Source organism: Puma concolor, chromosome C1 (genome assembly GCF_028749965.1).
Source record: "Puma concolor isolate L17-30 chromosome C1, mPumCon1.1.hap2, whole genome shotgun sequence".
In the NCBI taxonomy this organism is placed as follows: Eukaryota; Metazoa; Chordata; class Mammalia; order Carnivora; family Felidae; genus Puma; species Puma concolor.
The window spans coordinates 6525694-6546385 of record NC_141674.1 but is presented as its reverse complement, the minus strand read 5'-3'; the positions used below and the strand labels follow the sequence as shown (position 1 = coordinate 6546385).

General features: G+C 58.2%; 1 protein-coding gene and 2 long non-coding RNA genes across 5 annotated transcripts in view; 1 reads left to right on the top strand and 2 right to left on the bottom strand.

Annotated features, from left to right (window-relative positions):
- The window catches only part of SPSB1 (splA/ryanodine receptor domain and SOCS box containing 1), an 83142-nt gene that overhangs the window by 46115 nt on the left and 16335 nt on the right, over window positions 1–20692 (bottom strand). Inside the window, exon 1 of one of the 3 annotated variants that reach the window (XM_086715601.1) lies at window positions 6999–7246. The exons of the other annotated variants lie outside the window; for them this stretch is intronic. The gene's annotated coding sequence lies outside the window, so the exon portion shown is untranslated. Of the gene's footprint in view, window positions 1–6998; window positions 7247–20692 lie in introns of those variants that run through there. 3 annotated transcript variants of the gene reach the window in all.
- Window positions 4563–7883, top strand: LOC112848564 (uncharacterized). The gene is made up of 3 exons (XR_015254453.1): window positions 4563–4754; window positions 7145–7315; window positions 7746–7883. It is a non-coding gene; the product is annotated as an uncharacterized LOC112848564 (long non-coding RNA).
- Window positions 10687–15762, bottom strand: LOC147577762 (uncharacterized). Its single transcript, XR_015254452.1, has 2 exons — window positions 15183–15762; window positions 10687–14941 (listed from the first exon to the last, which is right to left on the bottom strand). It is a non-coding gene; the product is annotated as an uncharacterized LOC147577762 (long non-coding RNA).

The window sequence follows — 20692 nt, the reverse complement described above, 5'->3', positions numbered from 1 at the left end:
AAGCCAGCCAGGGGGAGAATCGGAAAAACCCCAGTGATTTTTCGGAAGGAACATCACTTGCTGAGCACTCGGCAGAGGGGCTGGAGGGCCAGGGAGGGGCCAAGTCGAGCTGTCAGTCCCTCTTGGCTCCAGCCCAGCAGGAATTAGGCTGTTCCCTCTAGACGGTCAGAGCCGCCAGCCCAGCCAGGGCACTTTGAGGAGGAGAAAAGGTCGGACGCTCAGACAGAGGGTCAGGAGTGTGGATTTCCCCTTTCCAGCATGGCAGAGGGGAGGAGCGCTGCCGGTGGGAGCATCCGGCCGGCGATGCCGTAAGGTCCTCGAAGGCCAGGTCGGCGGGGGGGGGGGGGGGGAGGGGGCGGCCACCTTGCCCCCAGACATTCGCAGCCCCTCTACAGACAGCATCAAAGAGTGACAGCCAGACACTGTCACCACGGGGAAGGTCACATGTGGGTCAGTGCGGGCAGCACGGGAAGGGAGTGACCTATTTCCAAGGCCCATTCAGGAACCTCCCTGCAAGCCCAGACGTCTGACGCGGCCAGACAACAAAGGAAAGGGGGGCTGGGCTGGGGGGCTGGAGGTGTCTGATGGCCCGACGTGTCGCTTCCCCCATCACAGGGGCCCCCGCAGCTGGGCCTCCACCCCCCTGCTGACCATCGGGGTGGCCAGAGCAGGGCCCATCGTGTCCAGCAACCGGCCACCTTGCTCTTGGCTCTCCTGGCCCTCTGGAATATTCTGCCAGTACTCAACCTTGGTGGAACCCGAGGTGGTCCTGGCCTCCCCAGAATTTGCCCTAGGGCCCCGTAAGCACACCTCTCCCCAGGAATCACACCATTTCTCCTACAGCTTTGAGGAACACTCGTCACCCTGGGCCTTCATTCATAGACACCCCCTCTCAATCAACCATCGATCAGGACTTAAATCCCATTTGCAGACAGGTCAGGTCACCATGCGAGGCGGGGAGGGAGAAACCAACGCACATCTGTTGAAAACTCGTGCACATCTGAGACGGGCCTGGGCTTTGGAAGTAACCACCCTGGGTTCCAATCCCAGCTCTGACCCTTCCCCAGCTAGGACCTGAGCTTTTCCGGGCCTCGGTTTCCCCGTCTGCAAAACGAGGACAATAACCGTATCTGTGTCACAGGAGTGGCTTCAGGGTTAGGCGATGCCTGTGCACACGCACCCCGGCGCCTGGACTGTACTGAGTGCTCCTTAAAGAGAAGCCACGGCAACCGGCCCAAGACAAAGAAGGAGCTCAGGAGGAACCAGGGACTAAGCCCCAGGGATCTGGGTCATTGCTAAGAGCTAATCAAGACCCGAATAGGATGTGAGCTCAGGGCAGCAGGTGCTGAAACTCCCTGCACGATGCTATCTATTCCCAGGTGTGAGTTAACTTGCCCCAAGTGTGCAGGCGGGTCCCCGACTTGGTTTGAGATTGCAGAGCCCGGCGGGGACCACGCCCAGCGAGCCCTGCCCACACACTGCCACCCGAGATACCCACTGTGGCTAAACGAACCTCCTGCATGAACTCGGCCAGGCCTCCGGCCAGTCCGGTGCCCTCATCCTGTCTCTCATGACTCAGCGTGATTCACACTTAACGTCGCTGACATCAGGCTGGTCCCGGAGTCCTCGGCACGGTCCGGCGACAATCGGCAGCCCATGCGAGAAAAGCGGTGAGCCTCCCTCTCCGTGGGTCTCGGAGGCGACGACGTACGGCATTAACGAGCTGCCCCGTCTGCCTCCCTTACCGCGGCCTAAGCTGTTCCAACGGCACTCTCATCTAATTTCGGCTGAAAAGTTAAGTGTTCCCTGGAGGTCCGGAGGGCAGTACTGCTTAGACGCTTCTCCGGCAGGTACCAAGGTCTGGCCAAAGGTCGGGCAGGTTTACAAAAGCCGCACAGGGCCTGCTCTCCCCTGACAATGTGCCCTGGGGCTCGAGGCCACCCCGTGCCCCCTTTGCAAAGAGCCCTGGCTTCCTGCTTCATGCGCCACTAACCCAGAAACTCCACACTCAAAAGAAGCGGCTAAGCCCTAGGAATGCAAACGTTGAAGGCGCACGGCCTGGGATGCCTCTGCAGACTTGAACTAGAAAGGTTTAAGGGCTTTTGTCAGGTGTGGGGGCGGGGGCCAAGGAGGAGCAGGTTCAGAGGGAAGCAGAAGTATTTCCAGGGCCTGTAATTACGCTCGGCCTTTTTCAGCCGAGGTCCGTCCCATTGCCTTGGCCTGGGGAGTCGGTCAGAGACTCAGGAATTTAGAGACGTGAACAGAGCAGAGAAGCTGAGATGCCTGGGGGCGCCTGTTAAGCGTCCAGCCTTGATTTCGGCTCAGGTCACGATCTCACAGTTCGAGAGTTCAAGCCCCGCATCAACAGTGCGGACGGAGCCTGCTTGGGATTCTCTCTCTCTCACTCTCTCTCTGCCCTCCCCCACTCATGCTCGTCCTCTCTCTCTCTCTCTCAAAATAAATAACTAAACTTAAAAAAAGTGAAGAAAAAAAGAAGGTGCCTGTTCCAAAGGAGGGTCTCCCACTGGAGATGGGGGCGGTGGTGACCCCTTCCATTCACACCAACCTTTCATAAGCAGAGAGCGTCCCACAAATCCGTCCCACCTGAACCAGCCACAAGAGCAGGTATGGCCTCAGAAACGCCAGTGACATAAGCGAAAAATCACTCCTCTACCCCCCTCCCCCAAGGAAACAAGAGGCACAGAGCCCACCCTCCAGGTCACCTTCGAAAGGAAGGTCACGAGCGGCGGGAGTGGGGGGCGGCCACCTGGGGGTGTGGTCAGACCCACAGCTGGGATCGAGGCTGAAAAGCACTCGACCGATTCAGTCCTGCGTGTGCCAGGCACTGTCTTAGGCACCAGGGCCGCCAAACTAGACGGACAGAGCCCCTGCCCTCATGGAGACAGACAGACATCAGCAGGCAAGCACGGAATATGAGCCGACTGGGTCAAAGGCGCTACCTAACTCTTCCGTTGTTGGTAAAGAGGTTGGCTAGCTCATTCGTTCGTTCATTCATTCATTCGGCAAGTTCCCACGTAGGCCCCCTGTGCTAGGCGGGCAGGGGACCGGACAGTGGCGAGCGAGGTCTCTGCCCTGGAGGGTGTCACGGCGACTCCCGCCACATCCCTCAAGACCCCACAGCGCCCCCTGGGTTCCTCACACGCCCCCGAGACAGGCCCCGAGCATGGAGACAAGTCCCAGCTCCGTATCACCAGCTCCCTCAATGACGCAGGGTGAACCATTCCTCCTGCTCCACGGCCTGAGTTGCTTGCAAAACGGAAGGGGGCGGGCGCGGGCTTCCTCCAAGTATCAAGGGATAAATTAGGAACACGGAGCAAACCCGCCGGGTACAAAATGCCCCACCAATGGTGTGCTCTGGAGCCCCAAGACTTTACAAAGGGGCTCGTGGCTCTCCAGGACCTTCCAAGACCTCCCAGTCCAACAAGGGAGCAGGGACACCCAGGTCTGTAAAGGGCAGGGGGAGGACAGGTGAGAGGACGCTAAAGCCTCATGGGAGGAGGGAGGGAGGAAGGGAGGGAGGAGGTATCGCAGAGGGGCCCGCAAGAGAGAGGTGCACCCAACGCGCGGAGAGAGACAACAATGGTTAATTATCCCCCTCCAGTCTGTCTTGTTTCTGCCTAAACAATGGCTGGCACATAGTGGGCGCTCAGTAAATATTTGCAGAAGGAAGTTTCTGCTAGGAAAACCCGAGAGGGAGGCAGAGAGACCAAAGCGGGGGGTGGGAGGTGCCCAGAAACTGAGACACCATCCTCCCGGGAGGTCTGGGGCTTGGAGGCTTGGGGACAGGCTTCCCACCTGAGCCCAGCTGCCCAAGCAACCACAGGACCACCAGGTATGGACTCGGGAGCTCTCTCCAAACGGGCCATCCCATCTCCCACCACCAGGCTGGACAGTGACTTAAAGCCCTTCGAGAGGTGGCCCTGTCAATGTCACCACCGCACCCAAACCACATCGGGCACACTGGGGACCCGAGGGAGCCCACACCTCAGAGTCACGTAAAACCCATCACCGCCTGGCACCCTGATCCAAGTACCCCTCTGCCCCTTTCCACCTCTGGGCTCGCCTCTCCGAGCTCCAGGCGGACACGGGAAGGCCTTCTCCCCGCTCCACGCGAGCCACGCAGGCTGGGTGGCTTCACTGAGCCTCCAGCCCAAGATGGTCTCCACCTCCTCCTTTACTCGATTCAGTGGGGTCCCAAGGAGGGGGTGGAGCAGGAGGGCCCCCAGGACCGACCTCATCCCTCCTGCCCATCTCTCCTCCTGTCCTTGTAACTTCAAGGCTCCAGATGGGGGGCAGGGGGGTAAGCGCGCCAGGTGGAGCCTTGATCTGGTGGGGCGGGGCGTGTTCACGGGCAAGGTGAACACCACGCGGCTGCGGTGGTTCCCAAGCCCACGCCCCCTCGCGCCGCCCCTCGGCTCCCACCTCTCTGGTCCCTACCTGCTCATTGGAGCTTGCTTCAGGACAGCCCTCCCCAAGGCGGGGGTCCTGGGCCAGGGGTCCCTCCTGTTGGCTTTCCCTGCACCGGTCACACTGTGTTGTAACGCCAGCTCAAGTGACCAGGGACGGCCAATCCTCATGGGCGGAGGCCTGACCCGCCCGGCTGCGTCCAGAGCCTGGCAGAGGCACCGAGCTGGGTGAGCCACCCCAACCGCTGGACGCGCAGGGGAACGGTTCTCAGCCCTGGAGGCAGCGGCCACACTATCTCCGTGTAGTCTTTGGGGCGATTCTGCAAGGTGAGTCTGGTGCCCGTTTTTACAGATGTGGAAACTGAGGCTCTAGGAAGCCGATCTGTCTGGGGTCCAGGTCAGAAGCCAGAATTTGAAACTCAGAAGGTCTTCCCCGGACGCGGGGAGCCTGAGAGCGGAGGTCGGAAGGGTGGGGCCCCGGCACCGAGGAACAGGGCAGGAGCTCAGCGTGGGCCACAGGTGCAGGACTCTGCCCTCCGTCCCGCCTCCTGTCCCCACGGCAGCCTGGAGGTGCCGCCTACGCTTCAGGCAGCGCGGGCTGGGAGGGACCGGAGTGGAGGCGACTAAGCCACTGCTCTGCACGGCCCCCGGGTGCCCACGCCCAGCCTCACCCCTTACCCGCTGTCAGCCCAGGCGCACAGCCCCTCCCTCACCAGACCACAGGAAACACCATCCCTCCCCGTGCCGCAGATTCCCAGAACCTGCCCGGAAAGGGAGTGAGTGCAGCGGCTTCCTGTGGTCCCCACCTGGCTGTCAGGGGCCGAGACCGTCCACCCCGCTTCCCCTGGCTCCCATGGGACGCCCGAGTCAGACCGTCTCACCCAGCCTGGGCTCTCCAGGGCAGGCCCGGGGCACTGGGAAGTTCCAGAATAGCACGGGCTTAAAAACCGAACAAGGGCAAGTACACGGGGTCGGGACTCCCCTTAGGCCTTGGCCTGTGTCCTTGTTTCCCGTCCGCATGCTCCGCGGCCAGGACACAGGGGACAGCGCCTGGCACACACGGGCCTGTGGCAAACACGTGGGGTGAATTAGAAGGGAGGAGGGTCAGGGAAGAATTAAAAGCACCCATGCACGAAGCCTGTGAACTTCAGGGGCTCAAAAAAAAAAATTGGTCCCCTCGACACAGGAAATCAGTTGCATATGGCTTTGAAACTGTCTTTTCCCACACGGTGACCTGAAGATCTCCACCTCGTGCGCGCACACACACACACACACACACACACACACACACCCTCTACCCCTCCACCCCTTGCCCTGGGAAGGCAAGGAGTTTCGATTCTGGCTTCCAACCTGGATCCCAGACAAATTACTTGGCCTCTTTGAGCCACATCTATAAAAATAGAACAGAGCTATAAAAATAAGTTCTCAGATACCTCAACTAAAAATCCCAGAATCGTTGATTTTGAGGATATCTATTAAGGGCTTACGACACACTGGGTGCCATCTGCCCTCCTGGTGGTTTCGTATACGGACGGCCTCTTCCACCAGTGACAGATCTCTTCCCTTTTTCCTTCCTTCTCTCTCTCTCCAGTCCTTACACGTTCTAAGGTTCGGTTTCAACATCACCTCCTCCAGGAAGCCTTCCTGGACTCGCCTGCTGACAGTTAACTCTGAGCCCCATCTTAGTACTCCAGAAGTCTGCTCACCTCTCATTGTCTTTATTACCCTCTGCCTAACATGATATTGTTTGGGAGTTTTCCGTACATTTGCCCTCCTCCCTTCCAAAGAGCACACAAGGCAAGTTCTCAAAGGCCAGGACTAAAGATGATAAAAATCCAAGCCACGTTTCCTGGGAGCAGGAAGGCACATCGAAAGTAAGCCCCCCCCCCCCCCATCCCATCTCAGGCCTTGGATCCCAGTTATGGGAAGGGCAGTATCCGGAAGTTAACCCATATCAACTCACTCCATCCATGGGGTCCTTTTACACCCCCATTTCACAGATGGGAAACTGAGGCCCAGAGCGCAGAGGCAGGAAGTACCACAGCAAGACTCCAGCCACCTCCACCTGACTCCCAGGTCGGGCTCCTAACTGCTCCAGCCCCGACACCCAGACTAAACACGGTTTCCCAACGTGGCTTCCTCCAGAGAAGGAGCCCGTGAACCAAAGATGTCATATAGGGATGTCTTCGTGCCCCCAGGGCGGCGGGATGCCTAGGGGCTCCAAGAGACCCAGAGTCCCCGATCGCTTGGTAAGGGGCGACTTCCCCGAGCCCCCCCCCCCCAGGTGCCCCTCCATCAGTCAGCCCTTTGCCCACACAGCCTGCACCTCCTCACCAGCCGGCAGCTAAAGGAGAGTCACGCCCGGCACAGCTGAGGCCCCGGGATCCTGCCCAAGGCCGACAGGAAAGTCTGCCCTGCTGGGCCAGGGCTCACGCTAAACCGGCACGCTAATGTTATCTGGTCCAGCCCGTGCACACCCACACCCGCCCACACCCGTACACACCCCTGCTCAGTCCCCTGGGGACCCCTCTCACCCCAGCGCGCCTGGGCACATCACCAGCTCCCACTCACCTGAAGCAGGAGGCCGGTCCAGCTGGGGAGTGTCCACTTCCCAGGCCAGACCCCTGGGAGGGAGGTGCAGGGAGCCCCAGGGCGGGAGAGGCCGGCTGTCCCCTCCCCCGCCAGTCCTATTCCACCTCCCACTCCCCTGTCTGCAGGGCTGAGTGGGGAGAGCACGGGGCCTCCGCACCTCTCTGACCTCCCGCACCTGCTCCCTGCTCGTTCATGACTAAGCGATTTCCACCTCGGCGTCCGCCTGCCAAGGGGCCCGCTGGCCGCAGGGACCGCACCACGGTGCCCAGAGCCGCACACACTTCAACCCATAATTGGTGAGTCTTCTTCTTGGGAAAGAAAACCCCCTCCATGTTTTGTTTTGTTTTGTTTTCCCCTTAAATGAAACAAATCCACCCACGCAGTTACTGGAAACTCAAGCATGTGAAACTGAACCGTTTGCAAAGAGAATTAGTCAGCAACCTTGCGAACGGCGGAGCAGTCCCCTCCGCGGTGGAGGTGGGGCCGCCCGTGCTCTCGAGGTTCCCATCCAGGAGGGGACCGGGGGGCCCCTCGTGCACGCCACGTCCCCCAACCTGCAGGTGACGCCCTGGGAGCGGCTGAACGCGAGGGCTAGTCCGTTCGCGCCAGGTCGAGGGTGAAACGCGCTTTTCTGGCTGCGTCCCGGTCCCGACTTTGTGAGACCTGATGGTTTCTATGAGCCCTGGCTCAGGGATGAGACTCGCATCCACATCCCGCCCCATCTAGTCAGGTGAACCTCTGCGGGTCTCAGTTTCCTCATCCGTAAAATGGGGGCAACGGAACCTGTCAGGATCACCCAGTCTATGTGCAGTCCTTTGCGTCTGGCGCCAAACAGGCAGCGACACATGCGGACTCTTGAGCAGGTAGGGGCGCCTTTTGTCAGGGAGCGACAGTGGGTGGACTGTTCTAGGGCTCTGTCCCTCCAGGTTCTGTCCCTCTGGCTGCAGTGGAATTTGCGGAGTCGGTTTCCAGCCCTGCTGCCTCGCCCAGGAGGTGGATGCAGGGCGGGGGTGGGGTGGGGGGGTGGGGGGGTGGAGAGAGGGGCCAGGCCAGGGGGACGAGTCTAGTCCCGGAGCCCTGAGCCCCAGGCTCCGCGACCCACGGCTCCTTGGCCTTGCCTTCTCCACTGTACAGGGAGGCCTCAGACATTTTATTCTGTGTTGTTTCTTTAAACAAAACAAAACACCCCAGGGGTGCCTGGATGGCTCAGTCATTAGAGCAGTTGACTCTTGATTTTGGCTCAGTCGTGATCCCACAGTTCCTGGGTTCGAGTCCCGCATCAGGCTCTGTGCTGACAGCGTGGAGCCTGCTTGGGATCCTCTGTCCCCACCACGCCCCCACCCCCGCCCCTCCCCTGCTCTCTCTCCCTCTCTCAATAAATAAATAAACTTAAAAAAAACCCCTAAGTTATTTGCCTACATTAAAAAAAAAACAACACTGGATTTCTGGCTTTTGTTAGGGGGGAAAGAAATGGACACTCCAGGGCACTGGGCAAGAGGCCACTCCCTAACCCAGGACGCACACACCCTACTTTGCCACAGCCCCCCCCCCCCGCCCCCCCCGCATCGCCTTCCACTGGGTGCTTCCTAGGGCCTCGTTCCTCGCCCCTGGGAGTATCTGAGTTTGTGACCCAGTTTAAAACCCTAATTTTATGTAGGAGCGTGACCTCAGCCACTTGTCACTAGAAATATCCACAGGAACTGTCCCTAGGGAAGGTAATTAAAGTCTGATGCTGCGGGCTGATTTTTCTTGGAGAAAAACAAGACGATGTAAGAAGAACTACACCCCAGTCTGGCCGAGGGCAACTCAGGGATGAGATAGTAATTTTCTGAACTTCTTTACGCGATTTACTAGACAAAGAACAGAAGCAGGTGCCCGGGGCCCAGCCCTCATTTCCCTGATTTCTTCCCTCTCCTTTGGCTTGTGAACCAAGAGGGCCTCCCTCTTGGGATCTCGCCCCCTGGACGTGCAGAAGGTGGGCAGCCTGCTGAGCAGGCCCTTCTGGAGGGTTCCAGGACGGCTGTTTGCAGGACCGGAAGCCCCCCCAGCCCCAGCTCTCCCGGCTGGCCACCCGTTTTGTTGATTGGAGGGGGCAGGGGAGGTAGGGTTCGGCGGACACAGCCGGATCTACTCTTAGCCCAGCAGAGACGTTGAAAATGTCAAGTGAGCATCTGAGGGCATTTTCGAGTTGTTTTGGTCACTCCTAAAGGCAAAAACATAAGCTTCAGGATCTCTGCTTTCTTGACTCTCCAACGGCCGTCTTCATTCGGTCTCCACGGAGCACCTGCTAAGGGCTGGCCAGCGAGACACAGGAGGGACAGGCTGACGCGAACCAGTTCTCACCCAGTCTGTCTTCTGGCGCCTCCCCCACCTGGGAGCCCCTCCTGCACCCTCCCCTTCACCTGGCTAAGGCTTCTCTCCTTCAGAAAGTTCTCATCCCCCCGGGAGCACCCCAGGCACGCCCATGTCACATACCTTAACACCATGTGGCAGTCTAATGACTGCTGCCTTTGGACCCACGCCCATCCCACCAGATCAGGAGCCTCCACGTGCTCAGAGGCCTCATGGAGCCCAGGCTGGGGCCGCATCCAGCCTGACTTCTTGGCTGTGTGACCCCAGGCAAGTTATTTGACTTTTTCGTGCCTCGGTTTCCCCATCTGTAAAATGGGCATAACCAACACCGCTCAGCAGAACTCTTGGGAGCAGTGAATAAGTTAAGGCGCGCAAAGTGCCAAGCATGGTGCCTGGCACATAGTAAGTGCTCAATAAATATTAAGCAAACTGGTCTAAACCCAGGAGGCAAAGTTGGTCAGTGGGCACAGTCCACTGGGGACACGCACAGCCTTGCACCCAGCCTTGGACAACCGGCACACACTGTTGTGGCTCACCTCCCCCTCACATCCTCCGCAGAGCCCCAGATTCTACCCAGGCGGCCGTCAGCAGGTGCTTGCCAGGATCGTGCCGTGTCAGTGCAGCGACGAGGCACGAGACTGTCCAATTCTCATAAAACGCAGCTCACGAGCTGCTTACCCAAGAAACCTCCGTGACTGTACTTCCTACACGGGTGCCGGCACGCACGGGGCTCAGAACCGCAATCCTCGTACCCTGGCTCCCGCCTGCAGAGCCCCTGACGCGGGGAGCGGTCATGAATCCCAGGATGGGGGCTGCTGGCTGCCCGACTGTACGGTCACTACAAATCATCAAAGTGGACATTTACAGGGGCGCCTGCGGGGCTCGGTCGGTCGCGCATCTGACTCTTGATTTTGGCTCAGGTCATGATCTCACCGTTCGTGAGACGGAGTCCCATGTCGTCCGTGAGGTTGAGTTCGGCGCTGTCAGTGAGGAGCCTGCTTGGAATTCTCTCTCTGCCCTCCCCTGGCTCTCACGTGCACGTGCGCACACACTCTCTCTCAAAATAAACAAAGAAACATTTTTTAAAAAGCGGACGTTGGGGCGCCTGGGTGGCTCAGTCGGTTGAGCATCCGACTTCAGCTCAGGTCACGATCTCGCGGTCTGCGAGTTCAAGCCCCGCGTCGGGCTCTGGGCTGATGGCTCAGAGCCTGGACTTGCTTCCGATTCTGTGTCTCCCTCTCTGCCCCTCCCCCGTTCATGCTGTGTCTCTCTCTGTCTCAAAAATAAATAAACGTTAAAAAAAAAAATTAAAAAAAAAAAGCGGACGTTCACGATGGGTGAGCTGCATGGCATGTGGATTACATCTCAGCAAGACAGCTCGGATCGAATCCTGCATTAAGTCCTGCTGTATACACTCTGAGCCTTGAAGAGACAGCATCCCGCTCTAATACCCAGGAAAGCCGGGTTCTCCCTGCTTTTGTCTTTTTAAAAATTCAAGGAGAACAATTACACCAACGCAGAAACTTGGGTCATCACAAGGGCTCCTGTATCTCCGTGCTGGCTTCTTCTCTGGCTGAAGGAGGGAAAGCCAACTCCATTTTTCTACTTTGCCCAAACACAGCTACGTTATCTGGTTCCCCAGGGATGCTCCAAACCCACCTTCGCAGAAAGAAAACAGAGGTCACATCCCTAATACCCAAAAGGTGGCGGATCAAGCCACGTCTCGTGCCCGATACCCAGCAATTCAGGCAGAACCATCGTGCCTGGCCCCTGACCTTGACCTTTATCTGCTCCTGCCGGTTCACCAAAATGTTCTGGGGAAAGGGCAGTCGGGCCAGGGAGTGGGGGGTGGGGGGTGGTGGCGGAGGGAGTGACAGAAGACCACTTCCAGTCTGCTTCTAGGACAGTGGCCTCTAAGCTTATTTTCAGCAGTTCAAACAATTTCCCCCAAAGCTAAGTCTTGCACAGAACGCTGCACCCCTCAAAACAAAAAAAAAAAAAAGATCAAAGTCGGCCTGTTCTGGTTCCAATGACCGTCTCCCCACTCTGGCACGGCCTGAGGCTCTGAGGGAAACCAGCAGCCGGGGGATGTGGTGTCCAAAGCCACAAGATCCCCATCCGGCCCTTTCTGGGACTTTGAGGTTATCCCCTGGAAAGCGGGACCTTTCCAGAAAGCAGCGTGTCCCGTGCACATGAACAAGACGCACGAACAGCAGTCACGTGGCACCGGGTCACGGAGATGGGGGGCTCACGACACCAGCCTCGGCTCCTGCACGTGCCCCAAATTTTCCATGAAAATAACGCACGTAAACGCTGACACGGAAGCAAAACCTCAGGAGTGGGGAGACACCCTGGGGGATGGGGGGACCCGGCCTTGGTGCAGCCCTCAGCTCAGACATGGCCCCTGGGTCGGTGCTGTCCGGGCATCTCCCTCAGGGGAGGCACCGTGACAGCGAAACAGCACCGGCATTCAGTGCGTATTGGCTGAATGACGAAGGAATTAAAAAAAAGAAAACCTTATCCCGAGCTGTCTAGACACCCCCGAGGGTGACACGGTGGTGAGGAAGGCAGGCTTGCTGGGACCCTGGGGTCCCAAATGTGGCCCGATAGAGTAGAACCAGGAGAGCGGGGAAATCCCTATTGTTTTGAACATCACATTTCTCCAAAGAAGATGAAGTTTGTTTCAAGGGACCCTGACATTTAGATATAATTTATGCATAATTAAACACATTTCACACTGGTGTTGCCCCTTAGGGTGATTCTTCCAAGCTTCACAAATGCAAGGTGACCTTTCTCATTAGGGCTTCTCAAAATCTCCAAACTGCCAAGACCCTCAGACAAGCAAACACCCTCACACGTCTCCCCCTGCACCCGCCCCCCGTCCTCAGAGTAATTAAACAAGGAGGTTCTGATTCCCAGGTCCTCCCGATCTGTCCAGGGGCTCGTCCCCCAGAAAGCCATGTCGGTGCCCCAAGACCTTGGCACGCTCCCCCCAGCTCCCCCTGCCCCAAAACTGCTGTCCTCTGAATCCTGTGTTTTATGTCAGGGCCGCATGAGGCCCCCTGGGATCAGCCTAGCAGACAGATCCCTCCACCACGGCCCATTTCCTAGGCGGCCCGAAGGGAGCCCCGGCAGGTGCAGAAGCCTCACGGAGCCTCCCCACTGCCCTGCCCCAGGAGAGGTCCAGGCCACGGTGCAGCACCACGCCAGCCAAAAACTCCAGCCTTGGCCAGACCTGCAGCCAAACTGCTGATGGTTAATGGTCTGCCGGGAGAGTCCCCAGAGCGTCCAGGCAAAGGGACCAGGGCCTTGACTGGGGCTCCTATGAGGACCTGGCCAGAGTGTTCAATGAAGGAGGCAGAGGCGGATGGAGACAAACATTTCTAGTTTATCCGTCCTTCTTAGGAATAGCTTTTGGGGTGACTGGGGTGGGGAAGGCCCAGGGTACCTCCTACCCACCCCTGGGCCTGGCATCCGGGGCCTCCCTGCTACACAGCAGCTTCCCGTGATCCTTCTCCTAATGGCCAGCCCCTCCTCCTTGGGGTCACTCTACCTCCCTGCCCCCTACCACGAACCCCACCCCCCCCCCCCAGCCTAGAACAGTGCTCCTGCATAGTCACACGAGGCTCTCTGTGCCCAGCCAGCACCCCCGGCAGGTTGGCCAGTGTTTCCTGCACACGCCTGTCACCTGTCATCTCTACCTGCTCCGTCACAGATGCTTGAGGGCTTAGGGCCGCTTCGCACGACTCCAGCGTCACGCCTGGCGACAGGAAGTGCTACACGATGTCAGCGTGTTCACCAGAGCAGAAAGAACACGGGCCAGCTGTATGTCACCCACGTAGCCGTGTCCCCTCCAGCAACTTAGAAAACATCTCTGAAGCTCACTTTGCTCCTCTGTTGAGGGGGAGGTCATACCTAATCCCTAGGGCTGTTTGAAGAATTAGAACTCGGTCTATAGCAGCAGGGGCCTCAGGCCTGACACACAGCAGCCATCTGATAAAGGTTAACACCGTTTCTGGAAGATCGTACTTCGAGCAGAACAGGAGCGGACACGACCTCCCCGAAATGCTGGCCGGAGGCTGGGAGGGAAAAGGCGGGGAAGAAGCTGTCAGGGGCTCCAATGACGGAAGAGCCAACGTTCCCCGAGGCGGTGACAGGTCAGGTCTTGTCCCAAGCCAGGGCCCGCCGCTGGAGTGCCGGTGACCCAGCCAAGGGTGGCCACAGAGCAAACGGTGCGCCCGTCAGGGCATCCCTGCTCCAGAGCTCTGGGTCCTAGCTCAAACGAGACAGAGACAGGCCATCCCCTTGGGGCCCGATGGTCAGGTCTCAGCCACCACTGGGAGGGAAGGAGAAAGCGTGACTCACGAGAGCTGCGTCTCTGGTGGCAGACGGGCCGGCAGGATTTGAAAGTGGCACCAAATTATATTGTCAGTGATCCATTCTGGAAACAGCCACCAGCCCCAGGTGGCCTGGGGGGGTGGGGGAGAAAAAGCTCTGTGAGATACTGGCCCCCCAGCCCCAGAGCCGGTCCGCGTGGGGACACATGTGGCATCGCTGAGCGAGGTGGGGGATGGCTGCACAAAGTGAGCTTGAGGCCAGGTCATGCCCTGAAGGCCACATCACGGGTCTGGGGAATTTTCCCTAAGAGCAATGTCCCTGTTGACGGGCTTTGAGAAGGGAGTGGGCGTCGTCGGGTGTTCGTTTTAAAAAGATCACTGGATGGGGCACCTGGGTGGCTCAGTGGGTTAGGCGTCCGACTTCGGCTCAGGTCACGATCTCGCGGTCCGTGAGTTCGAGCCCCGCGTCGGGCTCTGGGCTGATGGCTCAGAGCCTGGAGCCTGCTTCCGATTCTGTGTCTCCCTCTCTCTCTGACCCTCCCCCGTTCATGCTCTGTCTCTCTCTGTCTCAAAAATAAATAAACATTAAAAAAAATTAAAAGATCGCTGGAAAAATTTAACACAATGAAAAGGATGGCTGGGAGCAGGAGGGCGGTGGCTGGGTCTTGGGCGGCAACGGATGCGGAGAGGAAGGCAGGTGTTTAGAGTTCTAGGTGAACGTTTTAGACGAGCTGTCTGAACAGAACCACCCCCACCTTCAAGCGGCCCCCACGTGAGCCAGGAAGGGAAACGCAGCTTCCATTCAGGAAACACTGAACTTTCCACGCCAAACGTAATTAGCCAGAAGCCAGACACAAAAGGTCCCAGAGTCGATGATTCCATTTATAGGAAATGTCCAGAATACACAGATCCAGAGAGACGGACGAAGGCAGACTGCTGGCTGCCAGGGGCTGGGGGAGGCGGCGGGCGGGGGGATAGCCATCGGCTATGGGGTTTCCCTTTGGGTGATGAAAATGGTGGGAACGTGGGGTGCCTGGTGGGGGGGCTCTGTCGGTTAATAGTCTGATTCTTGATTTCGGCTCAGATCGTGACCTCACGGTTCCTGGGTTCGGGCCCCACGTCGGGCTCTGGGCTGACAGTGTGGAACCTGCTTGGGATTCTCTCTCTCTCTCTCTCTCTCTCTCAAGATAAATACATAAGCATGTTTTAAAAAAGAAAAAAAAATCGGGGCGCCTGGGTGGCTCAGTCGGTTAAGCGTCCGACTTCAGCTCAGGTCATGATCTCACGGTCCGGGAGTTCGAGCCCCACGTCGGGCTCTGTGCTGACAGCTCAGAGCCTGGAGCCTGTTTCAGATTCTGTGTCTCCCTCTCTCTCTGACCCTCCCCCGTTCATACTCTGTCTCTCTCTGTCTCAAAAATAAATAAACGTTAAAAAAAATTTAAAAAAAAAAAAAAAGAAAAAAAATGTTGAGAACTAAGAATGCTTCGTTTTAGGTTGTATGGAATTCACCTCAATTAAAAAAAAAAAGCAGCCAGTATCGCAGAGCATATTAAGGGGCCTCCTGCAGCTAAGGGCTCTCCGATGAGCCACAATCCCATTTCTGCTGCGGGTGCCATCATAGCCCCACAAACCCGGGGTCCCTTCTGTCACTCTGTGACCCCCTATGTCAATTTCTCAGGCCACGGTGACATCCAGTCTTCCAGCCTGGCCCCTCTGGCCACTCGCCTCCGCCGCTCCCCTTCTTCATGGCAGAGCTTGGCGGGTGAGGGTGTAGACCCGGGAGCCTGGGAGCTGGACTCCCAGCTCCTCCCCTCAGGCCCCAGTGGCCCTGAACGTCCGTCTTCCCGTCTGTAAAATGGGGCTGCACCGCCCTACAGGCCTCACCGACAGCATGAGGACTAACTATACGTACACGGGGCATCGGAGGGCCCACCGGGACCGCCAGCCTCCCGCCAGCCTCCAGTGGTCACCGAGCCCAGCACCGGGCCTGAAGTTCTGAGACCAGCCCTTCAACCTGACTTCTCTGCGGGCCCTTCCTCCTCCGTTTCGTCCAGGCCCCCAGCCACCGCCTTGAGGAGCCCAAGTCACGTTCAAGAAGCCCCTCTCCCCACAGGGCCCTCCCGGCGTCCTGTGGCCTCTCGGCCTCACTCAGCCCTACCCCAGCCACAGGCCAGCCCGTGCTCGCCTCCTGCACCTGGGGTGCCCACCCGCCTCCCCCTGCCCTCTCCTTGTCACCCTCTCCGCGACGCCCAGGTAAGGTCATCAGGGGAGACAGGCCGGTCTCCCCCACTAGACAGGTCTCTGAGAGTGAGGCCCGCCCCCCCCCCCCCCCCCCGCTTCCTTCGGATCCTCTGCCCAGTAGACTGGCCACACATGTAGGGGCTGAAAAATGTTTGCGTGAAAGAATGAATGACAAGAAGTCCAAAATAGCTCAGACGGCTTGTTTTGGACTTCTGGACCTCCCACAGGGTCACGGGGGACATTCTGGGCAGTCAGGGGGCGGGTGATGGGTGAGTCCGTGGGGAGTGAAGCCACCAGCCCCTCAGGATGTCGGGGCTGTGCACTGCGGCCAGTGCTGATGCACGTCACCGCCCTGAAACCTCACGGCCACCCCATGAGGCGGCTGTCACACCGCACAGTCAGGGTGGCCGACGCTCTGAGGGAAAGCCGGGGTCTGGGCCGCCCCTGAGCCCAGATTAGGTCTCTCCAAGCCCTGCTGGGAACCACTGAACCGCCAGCCCTGCCCGCACTCACCCGTCCAACAGGTACCTAGGAGACGCCTACTGTGTGCGCTGAGCGCTGGGGACAGAGCGGTGAGCGAGACCCCGTGTGGCCTGGCCCTGCCCACCCCACCCCCCACCCAGGCTGTCCAGCGGGACAACTGCCAGCTGCCCGCGGTGCCTCGAGAGGGTGAGCGTGTGTCTGGCTGGGTCTCTGGGTGGAAGGTGGAGGCAGGCCTCCCGCCACGGGAACACCCCGTGAGCAAGTGTCCCTCTGGGAGGGACACTTTTACAAGCGGGGGGCACCTGGGTGGTTTGGTCGGTCGGTTACACATCGGACCCTCGGTCTCAGGTCAGGTCACGATCTCACGGTTTGTGGATTCGAGCCCCTCGTCCGGCTCTGCGGCCCCCACCCTGTACTGACACCGATGGACGGATAAGCAAAATGAGGCAGATCCATACAATGGAGGATTATTCCGTTTTGAATTTTTTTTTTTTTTTAATGTTTATTTATTTTTTTGGGACAGAGAGAGACAGAGCACGAACGGGGGAGGGGCAGAGAGAGAGGGAGACACAGAATCGGAAACAGGCTCCAGGCTCCGAGCCATCAGCCCAGAGCCCGACGCGGGGCTCGAACTCACGGACCGCGAGATCGTGACCTGGCTGAAGTCGGATGCTCAACCGACTGCGCCACCCAGGCGCCCCGAGGATTATTCCGTTTTGAAAAGGAAGGACGTTCTGACGCAGGCTACAACACAGACGACCCCCGACAACATCAGGCTGAGGAGACCAGCCAGTCAGAGAAGGACAATCCGCAGGACCCCGCCTAACTGAGGGAGCGCTGGGAGTCAAACCCGCAGAGACGGAGGCAGAATGGAGGCAGCCAGGGGCCCGGGGACCCTGTTTCTAGAAGAAAATGCCAGAACGAGGGTTCTACCCCAGGCATGCCTCGGCTCATGCCAGGATCTCTTCTAGTAACCCCTTGGAAAAGAAGGTTCCAAAGTTTCTACTTCAGCCCAGGCCTCCCACAAGAGCCCCAGGCCTAGCTGCCGTCCCGACACATCCATAGGCCATTTCTATCTGGGACAGGTGCAAGGTACCTCCACGCCCCTGGCCCCCAGCCCTCGCTATGGGGTCACCACCCACTGTGACCCCCCAAACTAGCGAGGAGGCTGACAGACATCGGCATGTCCAAACAGCTCTCAAACCTGTGGATTTCACCTTGAAAACACCGCCAGCCTCCATCCCAACCAGCAGGAAACAGATGCACAGACACAAGGAAGCATTTTGAATAATCACAGGCCCCCAAACAGCCAGCAGCTGTGTGGCCACAAGCAGCCTGTCTGACAAGGGCCGTTCACAGCTGGCACAGCTGTCAGGACCTTGTCACCAGGTAGACCCTGGATTTCTCCTCCGTGTGGCATTTACGTGTCACATGCCCGGAGTCTTGGGCCCAGATCACCCGGCGCCTCCCTCGTTTTCCCAGAGGCACCCCGAGGGTGGCAGGTGCCCCCACCCTTCTCCGCCTGTCCGTCACCCGCACGGTGACTTCAAGATGGTCAAGGTTGGGTTTAAGATTGGGCCGGGTGCCATGTTTGTTGACAAATGACTCCCACGTCCCCTGCTACCCAGGTGCGATCTTGAACGCCCGTGCCTGCACAAGGCCCAGCCTCCATGGGGGCTGGGGCGGGGGGGGGGGCCAAGCAGGGCTGAGTCTTTCAGGGTCTCCTCCCCATCTCCACGGGAGGCCCAGGGGAGCTGATGTGGTTTGTCCGATGGCCAGCAGACTGATTCATTTGTCATGTTGAGCAATGAACAGGATTTTTAAAACACAAAACAAGCAAGAGGCTTTCCCCAAAACTCTGGGGTTGGGGGACCACAAGACGGATCCCCCAGTGAGCCGTCCTCACCTTGCCACAGCCAGGAGGGACCCTCAACTCCAAGTCGGGAGGAATACACTTCCCCCGACTTGCCCCCAGGGAATCACACTCCACCTCTATGAGACTTGATATTTCCCCTTACACGCTTAGGAACTACTTACAGATGACCTGAGGTTTGCTTCAGAATGGTCCAGCCTGAGTGTGCACACGTGTATGTAGACGTGCGTGTGGATGCGTGCACACGTGTGTGAGCGTGGGCGTGTGTATGTGCTGACCCTTGAAGCTGGTGAGGGCACCTTATACTCTTCTCCCAACTTTGGTAGGTGTTGGAAATTTTCCATCATAATAAAAAGTTTTCATTAAAAAAAATAGCAGGGGCGCCTATGTGGCTCGGTCGGTTAAGCGTCCGACTTCGGCTCAGGTCATGATCTCACGGTTGGTGGGTTCGAGCCCCGCGTCGGGCTCTGTGCTGACAGCTCACAGCCTGGAGCCTGCTTCGGATTCTGTGTCTCCCTCTCGCTCTGCTCCTCCCCCACTCACGCTCTGTCTCTCTCTCTCTCAAAAATAAATAAACATTAAAATTTACAAAAAAAAATAGCCCACGCTTCTTGGAGAAAAGGCTAAGGTGATGGCGGTGGCATGCTGTGCTGAGTAAAAGCTTACGCACCAAAATTAGTGTTAGAGTTTTGTTCCACCAGCCAGTAGCGGCAAGACTTTGGCCAAGTCATGTGGCCATTCCAACCCCAGGAAAACCAGCTCGCTGCCCTGGGTTCTTAGGAAAAGCACAGGGTTAATGCGTCAAGGACTCAGATCACAGCCTAGTGCTAACACATTCCACAAAACCATTTCTTATCACTGCCATCATCATCATCAACATCATCATCACCTCCAATAACATCCCGCCTGTAAAGCACTTAGTAGCACATGCCCGGCACCTGTCTATGAGCTAGACTTTTACTCTTAGATCAGGAGGAACTCCCTCTATCAGATAACCGGGAAAAGGGAAAGCATTATGTTTCTTGAAAGGAACCGGTGTGGAATTTCTGGACAAAACTCTGAACGCCGTAGAGTCGGAGGTTTCGCTGAATGTGCAAATGCATCGGTAGGCAAGTCTCTGCTCCCCCGAGGGGAGGGAAGGTCCAAGAAGGGACCAGGCGCAGCGAGGAGAGCACAGAGAGCACCGCATCGCCCTTAGTGAGCAGGGGCAGCGCTGGCCTCCGCCGGCTGGACCCCCAGCCCATTCCCAGGCCCCAGTGGAGAAATTAAACATCTATGCCGATTGCCCAGGGGTCCACGGAGTTTTAGAGGGCAGCCCCAGGAGCCCACTGAAGGGTGGTTTTCGCCTTGCTGGAGCAGCCCAAGGAAGGCAGCCTCACCCAGCAACAGAGTGACATCACCCAGGGCCCCTGGCAGGACCACTCCTTCCTAGGAGCCCCGCAGCCCCCACCAACCGCCCCGCGGCCCCGACCTCCCTGAAGCCAGATCTGCCCCTGCTCGTGACTGTCAGAACCACTGCGGTCCATGGGCCACGGCTTTTATTCTTCTTGCTTCCCTGGTGGTAGCCAGGCTGGGAAAGAAAAGGATTTGTGAAGTTATTGCATTAGGCCACCCCACACCTCCCCATCTGCAAACACACACACGCACACTCTCTCTCTCTCTCTCTTTCTGTCTTTCCCTCTCTTTACTGGGCAAAGCCCTGTCTGCAAAAGAAAAAGCAGTAAGAGAACGAGAAGTGCTTAAAATGATCTAATCGGGCCCATCACCTGACAGCTGGGCAGCAGCGAGGTGCCTGGCCCGTGACCTCAGCACGGGAGGCAGTAACCGGCAGCCACAGCCAGGGGTCTGGAGACCGGCCACAGCCCTGGGTCTGCTGTTTGCGTAAGCCAGCCACCCTCTCTGGACCTCTGCTGGGAAGGGAAAGACTGGCCTACGCAGATGCCCTGCAAGTAAGACAGGGCTTCCCCAGCTCCACGATTCCTTAGCAGGGTGGGAGTGGGGGGGGGGACGGATGCCTGTCTATGCCTCTCATGCTTAATCTAGCACTTTCCACCACCCAGAGGGGCAGTATCAGATAGGGATGGGACACAGAAGGGAGGAGCGCCCCCCCCCCCAACCCCGCCGCCGCCTTCCTTGCTCGCTGTCCTCAATAATCGGGGATGAAGTTCTGGGCCCCCTCCCCAGCTGTCCTACCCCGGGAGAGAATTCTGCCAAAGACACCAAACTGGAGTCACCGGGGGATGGCGTTGTTTTACCATGGCCACCTGTTAAAACTCAGCTCATGACCAGTTTCTGATGCTCCAGGCTGGAGTGTTTCATTAAATATTACTCACTCAGGAAGCAGCCCCTGCCAACTCACCCCCAAACCGTGCGGCTCATTTTCGGAG